This window comes from Hemicordylus capensis, chromosome 6 (assembly GCF_027244095.1).
Source record: "Hemicordylus capensis ecotype Gifberg chromosome 6, rHemCap1.1.pri, whole genome shotgun sequence".
Lineage (NCBI taxonomy): Eukaryota > Metazoa > Chordata > Lepidosauria > Squamata > Cordylidae > Hemicordylus > Hemicordylus capensis.
Genome location: NC_069662.1, coordinates 74,204,194 through 74,230,617, shown reverse-complemented (window position 1 = coordinate 74,230,617; position 26,424 = coordinate 74,204,194). Strand labels below are relative to the sequence as shown.

Below are 26,424 nucleotides of genomic sequence, written 5' to 3'. Positions count from 1 at the left end.
TGGGATTCTGATATAAGACCCATATCTATAGCAGACCAGTGAGTTCTACAAAAACTGGAATTTCATCATGAGAAAAGATTAAAATGATGTCAGATAGATTTGAGAAAAATCCAAATTTTCCAGAAACCTGCATTAGCTAGTACATTGGGTAATATTTTTCAACTCCAGATATCAACCTAGTATTATAGTAAATTCAGATATCAACCTAGTATTATCAGTGTATTATGCCTTATGTTCTGAATTAAGACTTTTTTAAAATTGCAGAATCAAAACCATTAGATAAAAAGCAAATGAAGATGATGTGGTTTGACAATGAGTGTAGAATCTTGAGAGCGAGGCTGGGAAAAGAAATGCAAAAGCCCAGGTTAACTCAGATAAACCCCTCTATGACCATATGTTAAAATCTAGGCACAAATATAAAATATTTATCTCAGCCAAGAAGATATCTAGCTTTAATGCTAAAGTTTGGGCAGATTTAGAATTGGCTACAAGTGAGAAAAATTCAGCTTTTTTGGCATTTGGTATTAGGTAGACTGAGTGAAGTGAAATTCTCCTTTGATATCCCTATTACAGACTCAGCTTGGGAGGATGACCGTTTGGATTTATTCAGCGGAAATGTTGCTGAAGAAAGAGAAGTCTGTAGACAGGAAAATGTGCTGGATAACATCCCTGTTCCCTTATGACTTCCCATTTCTGTTCAAGAGGTTAAATCTCTGCCACAATTGCTGAAAAACAACAAGGCTCCAGGGAGGGTTTCCTCCCTCCTGGAATCTTCAGAAGTAATCTGGACAGGTGGGCCCCACTGTGACCCGGGTTATTTTCCCACATAAATAATAATGGTTGGACACTTCGTAATATCATTCCAATATATTAGAAAGGGAATAGACAGGACTCCATGAATTGTAGGCCGATCAGTCTCATTGATATGGCTACAAAAATCTGTGCTAGGTTTCTCCTTCCTAAACTGGAAAGTTGAGCAGATGAAAGCAATACTTTCGCTGAAGGGCAGGTGGATTTTTGGAAGGCACAATCAACTGTTGATAATTGTTTTGTCTTGCATCATCGGATATCTACATTCTAAATATACATCTAAAAGAGGGCAGCTTTTTCAGCCCTTATTGATCTAAGTGTAGCTTTTGCTTATGGGGAAAACTGTCAAATGCAAACATAGATTTGAGACTTTTATTGCTAATTGATGTGTTATATTCAGAAACATGTCTGAAGGTGTGTACAGGTTCCAGGGGGGACCCTAACATGAGAAATCCCTGCTAATAAAGGAGTGCATAAAGGTTGCATTCTGGCACCATTGCTACTTAATGTTTGTGTAAAGAATATAGTTTACATAGCCTTACATGATCAAAGTTTTCATATGCTGCCCAAGGTTCTGGTTAGATTTGTACTCTGTGCCATTCTGTTTTCTGATGATACGATTTTAAAAGCAACTTCTCAGGTGGGTTTGAGAAGACTCCTAAGAAAGGTTAATACTTACTGCAAAGAAAATTATTTGATAATCAATAATGCTAAATCCAAGGTTGTGGTTTTTGGCCAGAAGGAAGCCTTATATAAATGGTGCCTGAACATTAAGTATATAGAGCAGGTTAAATCGTACTGTTATCTTGGAGTGTTTTTTCCTGCCTCAGGTTCCTAATCTCCACAGTTAGAGAAGTGTACTGTGAGATCAGCTGCTTGCTGCCAATCACTAAATACACTTTTAAACTGTATTTATCCAGGCTCAGTAAGACCAATTTTAAAGGCTTTTTAAGCCAGGGCTGTTCTAATGTTGATCTACAGTGCAGAAATATGGCGGTTATTAATTAATTTATTTATCATATGTTTATACCGCCTGATATATACATCTCTAGGCAGTGTACCAAATTTAAAAACAATATAAAAGTTACAGATTAGAATACACAAACCACAATAAAAGCAATAGCATAAAACAGTTATTAAAACAAATTATTAAAATAAATAAGTGTAAGTGCGTAAGTGTGTGTGTGTAGTTCTCTAAGGCGTACCAGTTGCTAATCCCATGCATGGCAGGTCTTGCAAGATTTTTTGGCAGGGCAGGACAGAGCAGAGCACAGCAAGAGGAGCGTCTCTCCAAGCCAGACAGCTGAGGAGGGAGGGAGGTCGAAGAGGAGGCGGCAGTGCCACTGTGAGCCAGAGGGAGAGTGCATGTCAGCTCCAACCACTCACCTCCTCTCAAGGAGGATGGCCTGGGTGGAAAAACTGGTGCTGAAGGGATGGGGGTGAGAACAAACTGGCTGAAAAGATGTGGGAAGGGTGAGAGCGAACTGGCTGAAGGGATGGGGGGGGTGAGAGCGAACTGGCTGAAGGGATGGGGGGTGAGAGCGAACTGGCTGAAAAGATATGCGAAGGGGGGAAGTGAACAGGCTGAAGGGATGGGGAGTTAGAGGGAACTGGCTGAAGCGATGGGGGGGTGAGAGCAAACCGGCTGAAGCGATGGGGGGGTGAGAGCAAACCAGCTGAAGGGATGGGGATGAGATTGAACTGGCTGAAGGGATGTGGGAAGGGGGGAGTGAACAGGCTGAAGTGATGGGGGGTGAGAGCAAACTGGCTGAAGGGATGGGGGAAGGGGTAAGTGAACAGGCTGAAGGGATGAAGATGAGAGCGAACTTGCTGAAGGGATGTGGGAAGGGGTAAGTGAACAGGATGAAGGGATGAGGATGAGAGCGAACAGGATGAAGGGATGAGGATGAGAGCGAACTGGCTGAAGGGATGAGGATGAGAGCGAACTGGCTGAAGGGATGGGGGTGAGAGCGAACTGGCTGAAGGGATGGGGGTGAGAGCGAACTGGCTGAAGTGATGGGGGTGGGAGCGAACTGGCTGAAGTGATGGGGGTGGGAGCGAACTGGCTGAAGTGATGGGGGGTGAGAGCGAACAGGATGAAGGGATGGGGCGTGAGAGCGAACAGGCTGAAGGGATGGGGCGTGAGAGCGAACAGGCTGAAGTGATGGGGGGTGAGAGCGAACAGGCTGAAGTGATGTGGGAAGGGGGAATGTGAATGGCTGAAGGGATGGGGGTGGGAGAAAACTGGCTGAAGGGATGGGGGAAGGGGGAAGTGAACAGGCTGAAGGGATGAGGATGAGAGCGAAGTGGCTGAAGGGATGGGGGTTGAGAGCGAAGTGGCTGAAGGGATGGGGGTTGAGAGCGAAGTGGCTGAAGGGATGGGGGTTGAGAGCGAAGTGGCTGAAGGGATGGGGGTTGAGAGCGAAGTGGCTGAAGGGATGGGGGTTGAGAGCGAAGTGGCTGAAGGGATGGGGGTTGAGAGCGAAGTGGCTGAAGGGATGGGGGTTGAGAGCGAAGTGGCTGAAGGGATGGGGGTTGAGAGCGAAGTGGCTGAAGGGATGGGGGTTGAGAGCGAAGTGGCTGAAGGGATGGGGGTTGAGAGCGAAGTGGCTGAAGGGATGGGGGTTGAGAGCGAAGTGGCTGAAGGGATGGGGGTTGAGAGCGAAGTGGCTGAAGGGATGGGGGTTGAGAGCGAAGTGGCTGAAGGGATGGGGGTTGAGAGCGAAGTGGCTGAAGGGATGGGGGTTGAGAGCGAACTGGCTGAAGGGATGGGGGTTGAGAGCGAACTGGCTGAAGGGATGGGGGTTGAGAGCGAACTGGCTGAAGGGATGGGGGTTGAGAGCGAACTGGCTGAAGGGATGGGGGTTGAGAGCGAACTGGCTGAAGGGATGGGGGTTGAGAGCGAACTGGCTGAAGGGATGGGGGTTGAGAGCGAACTGGCTGAAGGGATGGGGGGTGAGAGCGAACTGGCTGAAGGGATGGGGGGTGAGAGCGAACTGGCTGAAGGGATGGGGGGTGAGAGCGAACTGGCTGAAGGGATGGGGGGTGAGAGCGAACTGGCTGAAGGGATGGGGGGTGAGAGCGAACTGGCTGAAGGGATGTGGTAAGGGGGAAATGAACAGGCTGATGAGATGGGGGGTGGGAGCAAACTGGCTGAAGGGATGGGGGTTGAGAGCGAACTGGCTGAAGGGATGGGGGTTGAGAGCGAACTGGCTGAAGGGATGGGGGTTGAGAGCGAACTGGCTGAAGGGATGGGGGGTGAGAGCGAACTGGCTGAAGGGATGGGGGGTGAGAGCGAACTGGCTGAAGGGATGGGGGGTGAGAGCGAACTGGCTGAAGGGATGGGGGGTGAGAGCGAACTGGCTGAAGGGATGGGGGGTGAGAGCGAACTGGCTGAAGGGATGGGGGGTGAGAGCGAACTGGCTGAAGGGATGGGGGGTGAGAGCGAACTGGCTGAAGGGATGGGGGGTGAGAGCGAACTGGCTGAAGGGATGGGGGGTGAGAGCGAACTGGCTGAAGGGATGGGGGGTGAGAGTGAACTGGCTGAAGGGATGTGGTAAGGGGGAAATGAACAGGCTGATGAGATGGGAGGTGGGAGCAAACTGACTGAAGGGATGGGGGGTGAGAGCGAACTGGCTGAAGGGATTCGGGAAGGGGGAAAGTGAACAGGCTGAAGGGATGAGGATGGGAGCGAACCGGCTGAAGGGATGGGGGAGAGTGGCAGAAGGGATAGAGACAAAATGAAGACAGGGTAGGGTCCTAGATTGGCCGCGGGGGAAGAGACAGGTGGAACTAAGGGCGCAGATGCTCTACACCCGCTCAGCTCATTCTAGTTTAAAAAGCAGGTGATTCTTGAGGGTCTTCCTGAAAACAAACAGAGAAGAAGATGCTCTTATTTCAGTGGGGAGCATATTCCAAAACCCTGGGGCAGCCACAGAGAAAGCCTGGTCCCAGATCGCCACCAGACAAGCCTGTGGCAACCGTAACCCGACCTGTCCAATAGATTGTAACCAGTGGTGCTCTTACCCCTGGACTTTTGGGCCAAAGTCCAGGACCTCCACATTCCCTGGGAGCCTCCAAATCTTCTTTGGTCAGTCCTGGGTGGTATGGTCACCGCTGGCCTACACTGAGCCAGGCGGCCGAGTGTGATTATGACCTGTTCCGGGTGCATTAAAGACAAAGTGGGGAAAGAAATATGTGAGATAAGAATAGAGGGATGATGCTTAACGTGGGGTGGGGGTGGGGCTCCAGCAAGGAGGGGGCCTCCAAAATTACCTAGGTGCACCTCTGATCCTAACAGGCAGCAGGCTTCATGACAAAGAAGGCACTGTCTTAAAAACCCTGGACCCAAGCCATTAAGGGCTTTATAGGTGAACTTTGTATTTTGCTCGGAAACATATCGGCAGCCAGTGCAGTTCTTTTAAAATTGTTGTTATGTGGTCCCTTTGTGTTGTCCCAGGTAGGGATGTGCAAAAAATTTCGGGCACAGAACGATCTGTGCCCGAAGTGAGCAATTTCGGGTGATTCGGGGCCGAACCGAATCACCCCCGATGTCCCCCGATATTTTTCGGGCCCGAGCCAAATCACCCAAATTTCGGGCATGAAAAGTTCGGGTGATTTGGTTCATGGTTGATTTGGGGGGATTTTTTGAAGTTTTAGTGACTTTGGGGCAGTTCGGGGGCATAGCATGGGATCTGGGCAAAAAGAGTGGGGTGGGGTGGTAGGGCCTAATGGGTGCAGGCTACCACCCCAATTTCAGGGGGATTGGGCAAAGGGCTGATTTGGGGGGAATTTCTGAAGTTTTCATGTCTTTGGGGCAGATTGGGGCAGAAAGTGGGGGCTGGGGCAGAAGAGTGGGGTGGGGTGGTAGTGCCTAATGGGTGGAGGCTACCACCCCAATTTCAGGGGGATTGGGCAGAGGCCTGAGTTTTTGGGAATATTTGAAGTTTTGGTGTCTTTGGGGCAGATTGGGGGCAGAAAGTGGATCTGCCCCAAAGGAGTGGGGTGGGCTGGTAGATAGTGCCTAATGGGTGGAGGCTACCACCCGTCCCCAATTTCAGAGTGATTGGGCAGAGGGGTGAATTTTGAGGTTTGTCTTCATAAGGTGAAGTGTGCTAAATTGATTACTTCCTCATATTCATAGTGAGTGTGAAAAAGTGAAAGTGGGGTCATGAGAGTAGTCTAATTGAAAAAAATCTCATTTGCTATGATACAATGAGAATTCACACCTCAGAAGTTTTTTCTGAGGTGTGAATTCTCATTCTATCATAGCAAATGAGATTTTTTTCAATTAGACTACTCTCATGACCCCACTTTCACTTTTTCACACTCACTATGAATATGAGGAAGTAATCAATTTAGCACACTTCACCTTATGAAGACAAACCTCAGAATTCACCAAAATCCAGCCCTCTGGCCAATCACTCTGAAATTGGGGACGGGTGGTAGCCTCCACCCATTAGGCACTATCTACCAGCCCACCCCACTCCTTTCGGGCAGATCCACTTTCTGCCCCCAATCTGCCCCAAAGACACCAAAACTTCAAATATTCCCAAAAACTCAGGCCTCTGCCCAATCCCCCTGAAATTGGGGTGGTAGCCTCCACCCATTAGGTACTACCACTCCACCCCACTATTCTGCCCCAGTCCCAACTTTCTGCCCCAATCTGCCCCAAAGACATGAAAACTTCAGAAATTTCCCAAAAATCAGCCCTTTGCCCAATCCCCCTGAAATTGGGGTGGTAGCCTACACCCATTAGGCCCTACCACCCCACCCCACTCTTTTTGCCCAGATCCCATGCTATGCCCCCGAACTGCCCCAAAGTCACTAAAAATTCAAAAATTTCCCTAAAATCAGCCCTTTGCCCAATTCCCCTGAAATTGGGGTGGTAGACTCCACCCATTGGGCACTACCACCCCACCCCAAAATTTTGCCCCTGGGCCCCTTTTTTACCCCCCAAATCAATTCAGATTAAATCCAAATCCGAACCGAATCAAGGGTGATTCGGGTGGCCCATATTCGGGCACAAAACAGAACAGGGGTGATTCAGTTCGGGTCCTGAACCGAATCACCGAATTCCCGAATTGCACACCCCTAGTCCCAGGGACCAATCTGTCTGCCTCATTCTGTACCAATTGTAGTTTCCAGACTTTGTACAAAGTAATGCTCTATGTAGAGTGCATTACAGTAGTCAAGCCTGGAGGTTACCAGCATCTGTACCAATGTTTTAAGGTCATTTACCTCCAGAAATGGACATAGATGACGAATCAGCTGAAGCTGATAAAAAGCGTTCCTGTCCACTGCCTCAACCTGAGAAACCAGGGATAGCTTTGGGTCCAGGAGCACTCCCAAGCTACGTACCTGATCTTTCAGGGGGAGTGTAACCTCATCCAGAACAGGCAGATCTAAACCATCTCTTGGATCCCAATCCCCCAGTCAGTCCCTCTGTCTTATTTGGATTCAACCTCAGTTTTTTTATCTCTCATCCAGCCATTACCATCTCCAGGCAAGCATTAAGGGAAGATATGCCATTACCTGATGAGGTCAATATCATCATTGAGGTTTGCCAATGTTTTCACCAGTTGAAAGAATTCAGATATGGTTTTTGTGTATGATCTTGGGGGGATCAAAATCTACACCATCCCATTTAGTAAGAGCTGAGTTAGGGATTGAGGCTATTTCAAGTTGCATATACATTTGAATGTTTACTTATTGGACCAGGGTAAAGCAAATGGGACAAGACAGGCTCCCCAAGTTGTGCCTTGAAGAACAGAGCATGTTGGCTCTAGATAACTCACAGTTTAGGAACATAAGAGCAGCCCTGCTGGACCCAAGGCCTATCTAGTCCAGCATCCTGTTTCACACTGTGGCCACCCAGATACCTCTGGGGAGCCCACAGGCAAGAGTTATGTGCATGCCCTCTCTCCTGCTGTTGCTCCCCTGCAACTGGAATTTAGAGGCATCTTGCCTCTGGGGCTGAAGGTGGCCTATAGCCACCAGCCTAATAGCAATTGATGGACCTGTCCTCCATGGATTTGTCTAAGCACCTTTTAAAGCCATACAGGCGAGTGTCCATCACCATATCCTGTGGCAGAGAATTCCATAGATTAATTATGTGCTGTGTGAAAAAATACTTCCTTTTGTTGTTCCTAAATTTCTTGGCCTTCAGTTTCATGGGATGAGCCCCGGTTCTAGTGTTGTGAGAGAGGGAGAAAAAATTATCTCTGCCCATTCTCTACTCCATTCATAATTTTATACAGCTCTATCATGTCTCCCCATAGTTGTCTCTTTTCCAAATTAAAAAGCCCCATATGCTGTAGCCTTGCCTCATAAGGAAGGTGCTCCAGCCCCCTGATCATCTTGGTTGCCCTCTTCAGCACATTTTCCAGTTCTACAATGTCCTTCCTAAAATATGGTGACCCAAATTGTATGCAGTACTCCAAATGTGGCCACACCATAGATTTGTATATGGGTATTATAATATTACCATTTTTGTTTTCAATTCTCTTCCTTCCTAATGATCCCTAGCATGAAATCTCTCAGAGATACAGTACCCGTGCACATGGGACACCATCACGACTGACACCCCCTTTCAATATAGCAAGGGGTTAAAGAAATGGACCTTCTACTTACGAAAGGGATATTACTCCAGCATAACCGATTTGCTGCACGATGTGAATGAAATCACCAGTACCCAGAAGGCTCTAGAGGGGACTATCCTGCTTTATGACTCTGTTACTAGAAATATTCAGTTTATGAATTCTAACAATGCATTCACCTTTTCTGCCGGGGCAGAATTAGCACACATATTAGGACTCCTTCCCGACACACAGCCAAAAGAGTTGTCTTACCCATCAAGCATAGCTGGTGGGGTCAAAACTCTGTTTGTTCATGATACACCCAGCAAAGGTTTCCCTTTCCCTGCAGACATAACAGGGTGGCTAGGCGTGTTCGTAGAGGGGTCACATGCCCAGCTTCGGGACATGTCTGGACATGTTCTGGGGTTGGCGTGGTAGGGTGGGTGCCAAGCTTCCAGGGTGAGGGCGTACCCCCACTTCTGACCCTTTCCGGCCACATGGGGGTCTCCTCTGGCCCTTTCCGATGATGTATTTCCGTTGGTGCATATCTGGTGACATAAGCGCATTTTGACAGTTGCACGCCCTGCCCCCTGTGACGTCACTATGACATCCTCCAGCCACGTGCATTTGTTTGTAAACAAAAGCACATGGCTTTTGACAGCAGGTATGTCTCTTTACTACTCTTATTGTCTCTCTGCTTTTTTTTTTTTGCCAGAGTTTATGTTCCTTTCTGTTCTCTTTATTTGGTCAGGACTTCCATTTTCTGAAGGAAGTCTTCTTCCCTTTTATAGCTTCTGTGATTCTATTTGTTAGCTATCCTGGTATTCTCCTGAACTTGAGTGCTACCTTTCAAAAACTTATTACAAGTTTTCAAAAACTTATTACAAGTTTTCAAAAACCTTTAAGTTTCACAAATTAATGAAAGTTCAGGAGGCCCTCTTTATTCATGGAGATTCCTTTCTTACCTGAAACCATGAAAACTGTAAATAAAGAAACCTTACCCCATGGGAATCCAGGGGTTAGGTTCCTTCAGCTTAAAAGAAGGCCAAAGAAAGCAGAAATATGGTCAGAGAAATAAAGCACAGAACCTTGCTCTCCAGACCTCCAGCTCTCCAGCAAGGCCTCCCCAAATCCTCCAAATTCTGCCACAAAATGGCTCCATACTGTAAAATGACCACCAAAAATGATACTGGAAACCATTTCTGGCCATTTTGCCCATTTTTTAAAAATCTATGAATAAAGAAAATAGGTCTCTAAGGCCCATTATATCCTTGAATGTCAACTGTATACAGATGGACCTTGGCACATGCGGTCCTAGCAATAGCATTTTCACATATCTGCAGTTGGGCAATTGATATCTGACTTGGTATACGTGGGGTGGGTAGGTTAAAAGGGGTTAATTTTTGAGTGTTTGACATTTTGGGGTAGCCAGAAATGACCTCTGTGGAGGTCATTTCTGGCCATAATTGTGAAGAAAAATCCCTTTCCATGCATTTTTTTGCCCTGTAGGAACCTAACCCCCTAATCACCATCATCCTAATTCCCCTTATCTACAGTTTTGTTACCCGGGAATGGAACCCCCACAGATGAAAGGATCCACCTGTACTAGTATTCAAGAAAAATATCTGGACCCCTTTTTTTAGAAAATGAAATTTGGGGACAATAAATATATTTATTGCTAATTGTGAGGTATAGCAAATTAATGTGAGGCCCAGAACAGGCTGAAGAGTACCTGGAATGGGCAGAAGAATGTCCAAACTGGGGGGGGGGGGATTTCAGAGGCTGTTGGGGGGAAGAGGTGCCTCCAGAGGGGGCCACACAGCCACAATAGCAGCCCCCCGAGGGGATGTGTGCCTAAATTTATTTTATTTTATTCACACATATCCTGAACCAAACCAAAGGGGAGGTTTCGAGGACCTAACTGGCCCAGTTCAGTTAGGGTCCAGTTTGGACTTGAACTAAACCAGGCCAGCCAGTTTTGTGCACACCCCTATCCATGATGAGTCATTTCCACAGCATGCTCAGAGGAGCTGTCTACGACCAATTAAAAATCCTTAACTTTCAGAAATGAGAAAGCTAAGAAAAAGATTCTGGTAAACCGAGAAGTTCTGGTCAGTTACTGCTGCCACCAGATCTCTCCTACAGGCTACTCCAGGCATTGGGGTGATCAACGATCCCCATTCACTTTTTCCTCCTTGCTAACAAGCAACTGTATAAATCCAATTGTTCTCCCAGGTGACTGCCTGCACATGGAATTAATTGTTAATGGAATCAAGCTCTCATTGTGACACACTTTTCACCAGAGAAATTCCCCTTATGGCCCCCTTTTCTCCTGCTGGGTTAATAACTAAATTTGGGCAGCTTGTAAAAAGTAAAGAACAGAGAAAAAAAGATTGTTTATTAACATTACTACAGACTAGTTCCAACTGAGGCTTTTGCTTTTTAGATACACTTTAAAATGTTTAACTTGGTTACAAGAATGCTTCATTATGCCTTGCTGGTTCTAAGGCAGCACACTTCAAAATCTTAGTTACTTAGTTGCAAAGAACAGATATTTAGGGAAATGCAAAGTACACACACAAAGAAATATAAATTCCTGATGCGAAGTCTGACTAAACACTCTTTTTCCTATGCTTAATTCCTGAAGCAAAAGACCCTGGCTTCCATCCCTTGAACTCACCAAACTCCTGATGAGAATCAGGCCTCCTGCAAGTCTACAGTCATCCTGCTGCAGCAAAACTCCATTGCCACATGCCCTCCTCCATGCTCCCAGTACAGACTTCCTTTCTTCTTCCCAGAATTCTCCCTGCAGCTCTCATGTCCCACCCACCGGTTCAACTGATTGGTTGAGCCCTGGAGTTCACCAGCCTATTAGTCAAGATAAGGGTTCACTTCCTGTTAACTCTTTAGAGCAGGCCTGCTCACCTTAGAACCCCCCCAGCTGTTTTTGGACTACAATTCCCATAATCCCTAGCCACAGTGGTCAATAGCCACAAATTATGGGAGTTGTAGGCCAACATCTGCAGGAGGACCAAAGTTGTGTAGCCCTGCTTTAGAGGGTGGTGAGAATTGTGGTCACTACATGAGGATTTAAGTTTGAGGAGGTTGCATGTTCCCTTTTGATACTATAAATGTACTGGTGTAGTAATAAATATATTTGTCTTTCGATATGGTCCTTGTTAGGTTTAAATTTCTATTTTTTTACTCCTGCCTTGTTCTTAGTCCTGTGCTATGGTCTTTTTAAGGTTTTAATTTTCTATGTTTTACACTTGCCTTGTTTTTAGACCCATAGTCTTTTGATATGGCCCTCTTTAGGTTCAAATCACTTTGTTTTATTTCTGTCTTGATTTTTAGATCTGCAGTAATTGGCCTATATTTTACACAGGCTTGAACTACATTTTACACATAAGTTCTGTTGTTTCTCTTCTTTCCGCATTCTATTTCAAAAATCAAAATCAGCCAGGGCAGGCTGCAAGAAAAGGGAAGATAATATCACCCTCCCACAAGCTGCTTTTTCACTCACAGGAGGAAAGGTACAAGGAAAGTACAAAGTTCCTGTAGCTTTCCCCCCTGCTAGTGAAAAACTAGATTGGAAGGGTAAAAAAGCAGCTTCTCTGTTCATTGTTCCTCCACCTTGACTCACAGCGAGCCCAGGCTTATTTTGATTTTTAAAAAGTGAAGGAAAGAAACACAGAGCTATAACTATAATGCAAGTTATTTGGCTATCTGAGATTTTTAAAAATAATAATCACCAAATTAAGAGGCTACCAATGTTGTAAGGAAATCTTTATTTTCCCAGCTGACATCATGTCTGATTCCCAGCTCAGAATGGGAGAACCTGGTGTAGGACCAAGGGGCATGTTGGAAGCTTATTATGAACTGAAGTGCCACTCCAAATCTGCATATTTTTATTAAGGTAATTGGGAAGTGTGACAATTAACATGTTGGGAATTGTCACAAATCCTTCTCCCCAGCTGTCTTCCAGCCAACTGGGCTGATCATAAGGTAGTGCCAAGCCAAAATGTTCAGAAACCACAGTCACTCCCTCATAGTACGCACATACTAACAAAAAAATGATGCTGACGAAATGAGATCATACAATACAGTATATCTGAGGTTCCAAATATTATATGCTTTCTGGTCCTTAGAGAAATACCATTGTATTTTGAAAAAATTATCTGCAATTAGGAATGGATCCATTATAAATGCTACTCTAAACAGACTAGAAAGCTGAGAGTATCAAAATGTTCTCACATCATTAAGGAATGGCCTCTATAAAGCAAAAAGGTACAGGATATTGAAAGCTTTCATGCAGGTTTTCAGTGCAGTCTTGCTCTCTAAACACACACCGCTGCAGGCTTCCATGCTATTTCCTAGCTTAATTTGACGCTTTGTACGCATGCCAGCATGACCTCGTGTGATTTTCTCAGTGCCACTTACCAGCCACCTCTTGAATTCTGAGAAGAATTCATCCTTTTCCCTAATCCCCACAAAAGTGGTAATAATAAAGGATAGATTATTCTCAGAATGCAAGTGCAAGCTGGCAGATGGTACAGAGAAAACTGCATGAGGTCCCTGTTCAGAGGGTACAATTTGTGCTAGGAAGTAGTGCAGAAGCCAGGGGTGAAGCTACCATTGACCGAATGGGTTCAAAGAACCTGAGCCACCAATGAAAAAGGCCGCTGAAGCCTGCACAGGGGCGTGGCTCAGGCTCCGGAGAGCCCCAAGTGAGCTCTCATGCCCACGCCCAGGCTCTGGAGAACCCCAAGCAAGCTCTGCCTGGGTCATCAAAGGGAAATAAATGCTGTCAGACAGCAAATGTTGCCTGAAATGACTGGGGGAGAGCTCGTTCGGGGCTCTCTGGGGCCTGAGTCATGCCCCTGTGCACATGACATCACACACACACACACATGGCATCACTAGAGAGGCTGCCAGATGGGACCGGATACAGGCCACCGTTTGGCTGGCTTCGCACCTAGTAGAAGCCTGCAGCAATGTGTGAACATGGTGGCTATATGGGATATAGCAGGGATTTCCAACCTGCGATACTCCAGGTGTTGCTGGACTATAACTCCCATCATCCCCAGCTACAATTTATTATGGCTGGGGATGTTGAGAGCTGTAGTCCAGCAACATCTGGAAAAACCATAGGTTGGGAGCCCCTGGGATATAGCATTATTAATGAAGCTGACAAACTGTAGGCAAGCAGATCTTTTTGTTGTTACTGGAATGCAAAGTTTAATAACAATATTTATCCACATGCCTTATTTACACTCTTGGAAAAGTTGTATTGAAGTTGTTTGATTGCATTGCTAAATCATGTTGAAGATTGTCAATTTATACACACAGACACTTGCATTACATATTTCTGAGAAGCACAGAGGGAAGGAGGGATTGGAGAAAATTGTCATTTCCCTGTTGTGCATGTGAAACTGTTTGGGGTGCAGAATGTTAGCCTGGATGTCAGCCAGTAATAATCTATATATTTAATTCTCCTAGACATGCCTCAGCCTTCGTGGGGATGCGTCCCGGCAACCCAGCTGATTGGCTGGGCAGCGGAGCGGAGGGACGCACCTGATTGGCTGAGGCGCGTCTCAGTGGTGGAGGACAGAAGCGGTGGCGGCGGACCTTGCCGGGCCATGGAGGCCAGGGCAGTGGCGGTGGGCCTGGCCCAGCCGGGGAGGCCAGCGGTGGCGGGGGCCCTGGCCTGGCCCGGCCGCGGAGGCCAGCAGCGGCAGAAGTAGTGGGCCAGGCAGTGGGTCCGGCCCGGCCGCTGAGGTGAGGAGGCAGTGGCAGCGGGCCCGGATGCCAGGCGGCGGCACTTGGCTGGGCTGGAGACTGGGGCGGGGGGAGAGAGGCAGCGGATCTGGCCCAGCGCGGAGGGCAGGCGAGAAGGCGGCGGCCCGGCCGGAGACTGGGGGGGGGGAGAGGTTGCGGCCCCCAAAAAAGCACAGATGCTCTGTGCGGGGGTCGGCTTGTAATAATAATAATAATAATAGGCATAGGGACGTGTGCTTTTAAAGTGTAAACAAATGCAAAAGGTACAATTATCAATTCTTGGATAATTGTATTAGATTTTGACAGGTTTAGCTTTGCTAAACACAGGAATTATAAAAGCAGTAGTGTGGTGCATATGTATCCACAAGACTTTTTCAGATGAGGGTGGGGATAGGCTACAATCCTACACCCATACCTGGAAGTATATCTCATTGAATTCAATAGAGCTGGCTCAATCGGGGGGGGGGGACACGACTACCCCCCTCTTGCCCCCACCAGATGCCCATGGCTTAATACTGCAGCATACATATCATACCATTGAGAAAAACTAGTCTTTTACAGACTAATGTCCCCCACAAGACAGAGCAGCATGTACAGTGAAAGCCCTTTCTGCAAATAGGGGTGTGCACAAGCCGATTCTGGAGTCTTGGTTTGAGTTTGAGCCACACTCAAACCAGACCACCGGACTGAAAGTCAGTTCAAGTTGAACTGGTCCTCAGTTCGGTCCAAGTGTCAAACTGGGCCGAAGTGGTTCAGAACCTGTGCAGCAGTTTGATGGGACATGCATGTAAAGGGGAATCTGGTGAGGATTCCCCTTTACAAGCAAAGGGGGGAACCCTTCCTACATTAAAAAAGACTCTAATAATGTCAGCGAGAGGGCACCTGTACAGAGTGTGGCAGCAGCACGGCTCCTCCAAATTGTCCGGACTGAGCCCAGTGTTCCAATGCAGCCCAGTTCCAGCCTTCATACATGCATGGAGGTTGGAACTAGGCTGTGCTGGAGTGCCAGGCCCGGTCCAGGCAATTCAGAGGGGCCGTGCCACGTATAGCTGCCCTCTTGCCACCATTATTACGGTCTTTTAAAATATAGGCAGCCCCCCCCCCCCGATTGTAAAGCAGACTCCTTGCTAGATTCCTTTTTGGAAGCATGCCCCCTCGAATTGCCAAACCAGTTCCGAATGGGTTCAGCTCAAACTCAGACTGGAATCCCTTTTGGGGGGGTCCAGTTTGAGTCCAAACCAGTTGAACTGGGCTGGTTCTATTCAAACCAGGTTCAAATAGAATCGGTTCAGCACACTTGTTAGTGACCAGCCAACCCTCCCACTAAAGAGTAAACAGAAAGTGAACCCTGTTCTGACTGACAGGCTGGTGAACTCCAGAGCTCAGCCAATCAGCACACCAGGTGGGTGGGACCTAGAGAGCCATGAGGAGGAAGAAAAGGTTCCTTTGTGAGAAAGAAGCTAGGCTGGAGGTGAGAAAAGCTCAGGCAGAAAGACTTAGTGAGGAGCAATGGAGTTTTGATCCCTCATGGTCAAAAGCTAGACTGGAGATTTCTCTCATGGAAGGACCTCTGCAGATCCTTGAGAGACAGGATTGCAGGAAACTTTATTCTCATCAGATGGTGGGTGAGTTTTCAAGGAAAGGGGGATTCAGCCTTGGGAACAGTTTGTTAGTCAGATTTTGTGTTAGAAACTTATATTTCTTGTGTGTGCTTTGTAAATCTCTGATACAGTTCTAGGATGGTCTATCTGTAAGCTTTTAAACATGCTTTTGTATTTTCCTACATCCATGTTCTTTGCAACTTGCTAACCACAATTTTAAAAGTGTCTGAAATGAACATCATCTGGGGAGCTTTTTGAAGTATTCTTGTAACCTACTGAGTATTTCTTTTACCTGTAACTAAAAGCTGAGAGAGCCTCAGACTGAAGCAGTCTTAGCATTTGAATAAAGTTGTATTTTGGGGTTTTTTTGTTCTTTGCATTTTGCAAGCCTCTCTGTGTGTATTTTTAACTCAGGAAAGAGGGAGGCAGGAAGGGGGTTTCTCTGGTGCAAAACACATCATCAGCAACTACCAGTTTTCTCACCACATATAAGCTTGCATGTAGAAGGGTTTTGTATACTTTTCCAACAGCAAAAGAAGGGGGGAGTTTTCCCTGGGATTTCCACCCAAGCCCAGGGGTGGTTTAAGCTCTGTCGATAATTGGGATGGGGATGGTAGGCAGTCTACCAAGATTACAGGAAAGTTTGGTTAGAATTCTTTGCTCAGAAAGCATTGAGGGGATGATTCAGCATTTTTCTTCCCCTCATGTGGGCTTGCTCTGAAGCAAAGGCTTGTAACCTGCTACAACACCCCTACCTGCAAATAAAAGGTTTTTGCATGGAGCATGTATATGATGCTAATATTAACCATCTCAATCTTCAATTACTCACTTAAGCCTTCAGACATGAAAACTAAATTCAGACTAGCTAGCAATCTTCTCTGTAATTATGGCTGACCTCTATATCTGGGATACAAAAGCCTGAACATTACATGCCAAGTGTATCCATGCACCCTTGGGATTCAGTGCACATTTCTATCAAAAGTATAATGTGGAAATAAAATCTTAACTACAATTTCAACCCAAACCATTAATATTTTGAGTGTCCTAACAGGACAAGAATGGAGAAGTATGGGCACCTAAGAATTAATATCCTGAGAACAAGAAAACTGAAAAATTATGCCTGTCCATTAATTTTTTTTAATAAACCCTCAATTGGTTGATCATCTAACTTTTAATCAACTCATATATCAATTATGTTTAAATAAATATACACATTTAAATAAATATACATATTACTACAACTTTAATGCTGATGCTTTCCCCCCCTGAAACTGAAAAAAGTGTGAAAGCAAACAATGCAACAACCACCAGGATAAACGTACCCTTAACCTTCAGCCCCACCATCTAAAAATTGTTCCCACCAATTTGTTTAGTAAAGTTTGCTGATTATGTTATTGTTTAAATGGTTTGAAGCTTGCAGCACTATAAAAACAAGTATTTTATTCACATTGTAAAAACAGAGTACATTTAAAGTGTGAAGCCAGGGTCCACAATTCACTTGTTGAGAGTTCCCCACCCTTCCATTCAAGGCTCTTTTCTTTTCTAATCAATGTTTTATTTAAAATGAACTGGCCAAACTTCTGGCTGGTCAAAATCTGGCAGATGGTTATTCTAATAAGGAATTTTACATTCAGTGACTAGAATTGTGTACTTTGTCAGACTCATTGTCACTGTATATGGTCTGAATAGTGTCTCTGGCAGTCTGCCTTATACCTTGCATGCCCAGAATTTACTCCAAAATTAATTATTTGCTGTTGAGAGTCTCAGAGTGCTGTACAGCAGCTCTACCTAACACACTGTTTGTCTCAGTGGGAACTGGGTGGCATTCTCTTGCATGCCAATGTCTCCAGAACAGAGAACTGCAATTTGTAGAAAGGATAAGATTTATTAACATTATTATTACTTGTTGGCAAACATTTTCATGCACATAGCTATCATTAGCCAACTTTTCCCACTGTCCCCTGGACAGGTCTTTCAGCAGATGGCAGTAAGCCATCCAAGCCGTAGATCAGCTCACAGCTGGAAGAACAGAAAATATTCACAAACTACAGCTTACTGCTTTAGTTCTTCTGTGAGACTGCTACTAGGAAAAAGAGTAGCAGGGTTCTTCTCCCTTCCAAATTCACTTTCCATCTCCCCGCAAGGCTGTTGAGTTGCAACCCATAAAACAATAAATGCTCACACTTCCTGCAGGGATATCATTTAAGGATAGCAAAAGGGCACACTTTCCCTCTCCCCCACCACTTTTCCCTTTTGCCCCACAAAAACTATTCCTCAGGAGGCCATATATTTCTGCCTGCTGGTTCTATATTAGCTCTTATTGTTATGAACAATTAAATGGCTTATGTATTGACGATACATGCCAAAGCTACAGATCCCTTTGCAGAAAAGAAAAAAATGTGACTGTTTGATCATGGATAATGTGTGTGCATGTGTTTGTTATACTTTTATACTACCTTTCTGCTTTGACAAAGGCATCCAAAGAGGTTTACAATATTAAAGTAAAGGTAAAGTGTGCTGTCAAGTCAATTTTGACTCCTGGTGCCCACAGAGCCCTGTGGGTTTTTTTTTTAAATATAGAATACAGGAGGGGTTTACCATTGCCTCCTCCCATGCAGTGTGAGATGATGCCTTTCAGCATCTTCCTATATCGCTGCTACCCGATATAGTACCTGCGGGGATTTGAACCGGCAACCTTCTGCTTGTACTGAAGACATATTTATTCACCCAGGCTTTTAATTAGATTTATAGTTTTGATACTTTGAAAGATGGGTTTAAAATTATTTTTATTTTAATGTTTAAATGATTTTAATTGTTTGATTGATTTTAATGTTTAAATGGTTTTAATTGTTTTGACCAGAGATGCAAGTTTTGGGCAGTATAGAAATATATTAAACAAACAAACAAACAAACCAATATATTATTTACATTTCTTGTAATTAGACTATAGTTAGATAATGTTTAACATTGGTTAAACTTTGTACAATTTTAATGGAAATACAATAAACTTGGGCTGCACCCAATATTCTTCACTTTTGATCTGAGACTAGCTATTTTAGTGTAGTGAAAATTTATCCTCCCAAATATTTAAAGATTATACAAATATTGGCACTGAACAAGACTGGAAAGAATTCCCATTTTTTCTCTGGCAGCAGTTGCTTCCTAGATTAGTCACATGGGTCATCCCTTGCAATCGAGACTGTATGGCTAATCAGATTTGGTTGTGTGATGACAGCCCTCAGAACAAGGGGGCAAGTCAATAAAATATGTAAACATTAAAACATACAAAAAACCGTAGGAAAAAGAGGTGCTTTGCCCCTCCAAATATATTTGCCTAAACTAGCAATTTTGGCTCAGGTCTACAGAAAACTTTTAATGTGGGGAGGGTGTGGGGCTGGGAGGAAAGAAAACCACAGCAATTTTGACAGCATACCCAAATTATCATCAATTTCAGCCAAATGCATTCACTAATTTACTGTTTCCACCTCTCCCTGTATGCTTCCTTTGCTTATTTTGTATAGCCATTCCTATACATATGAACACTAAAAGTGATTTGCAATTAATATGGAATTAAATAGCTTAATTCTTCACTGTCACACAGAGGTGGCTGACCTACTCAGCTGCTGTGTGTGGTGGTGCCTAGCAACACTGCCTAGCGATGTCTTGCCTCTGTCTAGTACAATCTAATTCTGCACTGGAAAGGCTAGCAGGGAGCAAAGGAAAATGAGCTGGTTCAATGCAGCAGGACAAATAACCTCAGCATTAGTCCACTCAATTTCCTCTACAAACATAGCCTGAATTCTTTTACTAACTGGTTTATTTTTCCTTATCTCCCCACCCTATAAAAACCTAAGAACTGCCTTCAAACTTAACCAGATGGTCAGTTCCTACTTTCAACTAGGGTTGTGCATTTTGTTTTGTTTTCGGCCTGAATCCGAAATACCCCCATTTTGTTCTTTGTTCAAAACCAACCAATCCGAAACACCCCAATTTTGTTCTTTGTTCGAAATCGCAAAATCCGAATCCGAAACGTTTTGGATTTTTTAAAAATGGCCCCAGGGAAAAACTAGTGGGTGGGGGTGATAGTGCCCAATTGGTGGAAACTACCACCCAAATTTCAGAGGAATTGGGCAAAGGGCTGGTTTTTGGTGAATTTTTGAAGTATAGGATTTTTCCCTTAGGGAAGAATTGAGGTTTTAGCAAAAGTATAACTTCATGTTGGGGGGAAAGGGGTGGCCCAGAGCAGAGTAGGGTGGGTAGTAGTGCCCTGTGGGGGCAAGGAAGCTGCCAGAATTATTTCAAAGGAATTGGGCAGAAGGCTGATTTTTAAAGATGTAATGGAGTTTGCGTGTCTGTAAAGTTCTTCCCCATAGGGCATGATGGACCTCCATAATTTCTGCCCCATAACTGCACTTGGGGGGCACCAGGGTGGCCCAGAGCAAGTGGTGGTGTAGAGCACATAGGGTGCCAACCACCCCCATGGGTTACTAACCCATGGGGTACTGGGTTCTGTTGTTCCTGAGATGTTTTGAGTGTAGATTCAGATTCTCTTGTAGCATATGAGAGTGGATTCATGGTTTGTCACTGAAAATCTCATATGCTGCCAGAGAATCTACAGTACACACAGAACACCTCAGAAACAACAGAACCCAGCACCCCATGGGTTAACAACCCATGTGGGGTGGTTGGCACCCTATGTGCACTACACCACCACTCACTCCTGGCCACCCCAGTGCCCCCCAGGTGGCGTTATGGGTCTGCTGAAACCTCCATTATTCCCTGGGGGAGGAACCTTAAAGAAGCGTAAACTTCCAACAATTCCTAAGAAATCAGCCCTTTGCCCTATTCCTTTGGAATCTGGGTTGTGGCAGGCACCCCTTGGGGCACTGCCACCCAACCCACTGTTTTGCCCCTCAGGCCCCCTTTCTTCCCCGAATCTGCCCCAAAGACAGTTCAACATCAGAAATTCTTTAAAAATCAGCTCTTTCCCCCAATTCCTTTGGAATCTAGGTGGCAGCAGGCACCCATTGGGGCACTACCACCTGAACAACTCTTCTGCCCCTAAAGCCCCCTTTCTGCCCCCAATCCACCCCAAATAACATCAACATCACACATCAACAACAGCAGAGCTTTGGAAAAAATCAGGCAGATTTCCAAAGGTCATGCACATACACATCCTCCCCGCCCGAAATGCAATTGATCTACACAACAGTGTGAAACAACAACAGTGAAATGCACACTGCCCCACTGGGCAATGAGAGTAAAATTTACCCTTAAATTTGCTTAAAAGGAATAAGGAGGCAATTGCCAGCAGATCAGCCCATGCTTTCGCTGGCCAATCTGCGGGCTGGAGATTCAAACAGATGTCAAAACTCAAAATGGAGACTGAAGGAGAAAGACTTTCTGCGATTGCAAAATGGAGTTCCTAAACAGCCGAAACAACAAAACGTTTTGTATCCGAAACAGGGACGTTTTGTTTTGGCTACAAAATTTTCTGTTTTGAGCATTGGGTGTTTTGTTTTGGCTACAAAAGAGCCAAAATGGCCTGTTTTGTTCACAAAACGTTTTGTATCCGAAACGAAATGCACATCCCTGCTTTCAACCTTTTCAGTCTTGGAACCCATCTTTATCCCCACTTTGCAACACAGGATCCACTTTTAATGCTTACTATATATTTCTCCCCCATCCCACCTCCCATCCTTTTCTTCCTTTCTGTCTTTATTTTTCATTTCCTAAAAATCCTAAACAAATCACAAAAAGAACAGTGACAGTACCTCTTTGGTACTCATGGGTATCTCTTTTGAGAAAGCATTTTTCTATATATTTAATTCTCTTAGGCGCATCCGTCACTAATCCCACGTGTGGCAGCTCTCGCGAGAGAGCTACCAATTAGTGACGGGAGACCGCAGGGTGGGGGGAGAAGCAGCGGCCTGGTGAATGGCCACCCACCCAGGGGGGAGGCAGTGAGAAGACAGCAGACAAGCGGCTGCAAATGGCAGCATGAACGGCAGGTGGGCCCAGCAGGTGGGCAAGTGGCTGCAACCAGCAGGCCCGGCAGGCAGCCGCAGTGGCCATGACCAGTTCCAGCAGATGGGTGGCCACCATGACCAGAGCAGCAAATGGCAGGCGGCCGAAGCTGGGGGGTGGGGAGAAGAGGCAGCCTGGTGAATGGCCAGCCACCGGGGAGGCAGGGAGAAGATGGCTGATGGGAGGTTGTGAATGGTGGCCATGAATGGCCGGTGGGCCTGGCAGTCAGGTGGCTGTGACCAGCAGCCAGCCAGCCAGCCAGCCAGCGCGGCAGCAACCAGCGGATCTGGCGGGCAGCCAGAGTGGCGGCCACGGCCGGACCCAGCAGATGGGTGGCCATGAATGGCTGGCGGCTGCCGCAACTGAAGCAGCAAACAGTGGGCAGCTGAAGCAGCCGATGGGCCTGGCAGGCGGGCAGATGCAGTGGGGGTGGCAAACAAAAAAGTGGTGGGGTGGTGGGGAATAGGGGCTCAGGTGTTCTGCACCAGATCACCTATTTATTTATTGTTAATGACAATATTTTGTGGCCTATTTTACTACACAGTTAAATTTGAGAGCCAGCATGGTGTAGTGGTTAGAGTGCTAGACTAGGACCAGGGAGACCTGAGTTCAAATCCCCATTCAGCCATGATACTAGCTGGGTGACTCTGGGCCAGTCACTTCTCTCTCAGCCTAACCTACTTCACAGGGTTGTTGTGAGGAGAAACTCAAGTATGTAGTACACCGCTCTGGGCTCCTTGGAGGAAGAGTGGGATATAAATGTAATAACAACAACAACAACCAAACAGCTTCCAGTTGAACAGAAAGGAAATTGCCTGAACACCAGAGGCACAAAAGACCAGCTGCTGATTGACAAAATGATTTTAGAAAATTGCAAGAGAAGAAAAACCAATCTAAGTGTTGCATGGATTGACTACAAGAAAGCCTTCGATTCATTGCTACACACATGGATTCTAAAATGTTTAGAAACAACTGGTGCCAGCAAAAACATTCAGATATGTATTTAAAAAGCAATGAGCATGTGGAGTACACAGAAGATGCACTTCAAATGGTCAATAACACGAAACTATTCAACACCAATGAAAGAAAGCAGGCCTACAAGAAAGAACAAGTCAAGAACCGAGCAGAAAAATGGAAAAATAAGCCACTGCATGGTCAATAATTGCACAATATAAGTGGAAAATCGGACATCACCAAGACCTGGCAATGGCTTAAGAATGGTTACTTGAAGAAAGAAACAGAGGGTTTAATACTGGCTGCGCAAGAACAGGCACTAAGAACAAATGCAATACGAGCAAAAGTCGAATAATCCACAACAAACAGCAAGTGCCGCCTTTGTAAAGAAGCAGATGAAACCGTGGACCACCTAATCAGCTGTTGTAAAAAGATCGCACAGACTGACTACAAACAAAGGCATGACAAGGTAGCAGGGATGATACACTGGAACATCTGCAAAAAATACAAGCTACCTGTAGCCAAAGATTGGTGGGACCATCAAATTGAAAAAGTTGAAGAAAATGAAGATGTAAAAATATTATGGGACTTACGACTACAAACAGAGAAACATCTGCCACACAATACACCAGATATAACTGTAGTCAAGAAGAAAGAAAAACAAGTCAAAATAATCGACATAGCAGTACCAGGGGATAGCAGAATAGAAGAAAAAGAAATAGAAAAAATCACCAAATACAAAGATCTACAAATTGAAATTGAAAGGCTGTGGCAGAAGAAGACCCAAATCATCCCAGTGGTAATTGGCGCCCTGGGTGCAGTTCCAAAAGACCTTGAAGAGCACCTCAACACCATAGGGGCCACAGAAATCACCATCAGCCAATTACAAAAAGCAGCTTTACTGGGAACAGCCTATATTCTGCGACGATATCTATAACAATTGACAATAAAATTCAGCCATCTCAGGTCCTTGGGAAGGACTCGATGTCTGGATAAAACAAACCAGTCAATAACACCTGTCTGTGTAAACAAGAAATAATATTTGAATGGCATTGTCTGGAAACCTGTGTTCATTTCTTACCTCATCCTAAAGCGAATATAGGATAGGTGTGGGGTGTACTTATCTAACTGGCATGCCCCGCATAATAAAGATGTGAGCGCAAATGTCTCCCCACTCCCCCCTGGCACCCTTTGGACCCCCAATACCGGGGGGGGGGCGCCACATGTCTTGCCAGAGGCCAAGCGCATGATTCTGAGGGCAGCTGAGTGAGAAGTGGACCTAGGGAATACTGTGAAAATTTGTTTGGATCAAAAGGGTAAGCTTGTTTCTCCTTTTAATTTAGTTTACAAGATGATGAGTATAATAGGGGGTGGAAGTAATTTTTATAGAGTCGGGCTATTTTATTTAGAGAGTCTGGAGGCGCTATGCCCTCATGAGAACAATATATGGAAAGTCACTAAGGAAGACTACGAGTCGAAACACATCTGACTTTATAAGGATCTATAAGGACACAAACTCTCTGGAATCATAAGATCACACAATCTAGTCAACATATGCCTGAAGACCTTTACGATACTTGAACAAATTACCTAACCAGCATATTTATGAGGACTTTTAATGCATTATGACTTTTTAAAACAATCCTTATTGCAATTTAAACAATTTTATGCAGCATTATTAACCTTTACTGTTAAAATACCCATTTATAATCTTATCTTTTGTAGTTATATATTGTTAACCTAGGACCATATTATAGTTTTTCCTAATCTTTTGTATTGCTTACAAATAAAAGAAGCAACAACAGGTGAGTGTCCACAATCCCATTTCTTCAGGGAAAATGTCATTGTGAAGTAAATCATCTCCATAATCTTTTGTGGTCCTTCATTATTGCAAATGCTTCCCAGTGTGGAAACACAACCATATGAACTACTGAAACTTATAGCACCATATTCTCTTCGTTGTACCTGTATTACGCCACAGGGTGAGCGGACTAGGAGAACAAGTCATGTCAAAGAAATGAGAGTGATTTTTCATCTTTAGTGATTTTTGCATGTTTTAAAATGTTTGTAGACATTCATCTGATTTGAAACGTGATACAATTATATAAATTCAATTTGCTTACATATGCATGTTTATTATTGCCCTGTGTTGCCTTCATCTGGGTACCTCATTGCTGCCTGCTGGAGCCTCAGAATTATAGGGAAGGGGATTTACTTCCTCCTCCTACTCTTGCTGTGCTTGTCTTACCAAGTTCTTGGCACCACGCTGGATGTCCCAGGTCTCTGTATCCAACAGCCTCATCAGCTACTCTGTTACTCTTATATAGCTCTCCCGGCTCTCCTAGATGTATGCATTCAAATCCTGTGGGGAAAGTAAACAAGAAACTATTTATACGGTGGGGAGGGGGAGGGGGAGGATATCCCTAGAAGAAATGAGAATGATGACTGGAATAATGTTGTGACTAAGACACTGAACTGTGGACCAGGAAGGCCCCCATTCAAATTTGCTACTGCTAGGGACTCACTAAGTGATCTTAGGCAAGTCAGTGAAGCTGTTCTCATGCCTAGACAAAACTGGGCTGAGGGAGCCACGCCTGGCTTTGCCTGCATGTGAAAACCACCGGGAGCCACATGGCTCCTGGTTGTGGCACGGTGGCAAACCTGTCAAAGAGCCCCACCTGTTAGCCAGGGTTAAGGGCATGAGTCCATCCTTAGCCTAGGCTAAATGATCATGTGTCAGTGCCATGCAGCTTTGTGCAGTGTCAACACAGCAGCAGTCTACTGACTAGTGCTGGGGAATCCCCACAATGCACCGTGCACTTGCATGGTGCATTATGGGAGTTCCAGGAGTGGGGGTGATGTGTCTCGGCCACCGACCCTCCACACTGCCCGAGGAGGCAGCTGCACAGCTGGGTGCCCGAGCTCCGCGCCCAGCATGGACGGCGGGAATAATCTGTGGAGGAGGTAAGGTTTTCAAGGCTACCTCCCCATGCACCCTGAGCCCTTTCTCACTGATCATGAGAAAGGACTCATTTTCTTTCTTGGCCTTAGCCTTGCCATCTGTATTATGAGGATAATAATATGAACCTACCTTACAGGGCTGCCATAAGCACTACCAAGATATTGTACAGTATTATGTTTAAAACAAAGCAAGCTTATTATTACATAACATACAGGTGACCAAAGGAATGTATTACTGGCCTGTGCAAAAAAGCAACTACACATGACGTAACATCACCCCTTTTTGCTGAATCTTCAGATGTCTAGGTAGAGCTGCTGTCCAGCACTCTGAGACTCTCAACAGCAAATAATTAATTTTGGAGTAAATTCTGGGCATTCAAGGTGTACAGACAACTGAGCTATATCCCAATCCTTAAATGGCACACAATGCTACTGTACCATGTTCTAGGGACAGCACGTGTCCCTTTATTCTTTATGATGTACTGTGTGACATCATTGGTTGCCCTGCAACGGACCAGGCTTACTATGAATGCCCACCTCCTGAGTAATATGTGAGTGTGGTTTACTGTTTCAAGTCCAGGTCTGTTCTGAAATTAGGTGGACCCTTCAGATGCTTAGCACAGTCTTCTGGGAACAGTTCTGTAACTTGAAAGCAGGAGACGAAATTACCCTGTACTCTAAATAGAAACAGGTAGTATAATGTGGTTAAAACAAAG

The 26,424-nt window shown here is 45.3% G+C and overlaps 1 long non-coding RNA gene across 2 annotated transcripts in view; it reads right to left on the bottom strand.

Annotated features, from left to right (window-relative positions):
• Positions 1-26,110, bottom strand: part of LOC128332171 (uncharacterized) — a 63,223-nt gene extending 37,113 nt beyond the window's left edge. Inside the window, exons 1-2 of one of the 2 annotated variants that reach the window (XR_008310595.1) lie at positions 25,986-26,110; positions 24,996-25,109 (exon numbers count right to left, since the gene is read on the bottom strand). This is a non-coding gene — a long non-coding RNA (uncharacterized LOC128332171). Of the gene's footprint in view, positions 1-24,870; positions 24,967-24,995; positions 25,110-25,985 lie in introns of those variants that run through there. The other variant, XR_008310596.1, reaches the window with a different exon arrangement.
• Positions 26,111-26,424: the final 314 nt, after the last annotated feature.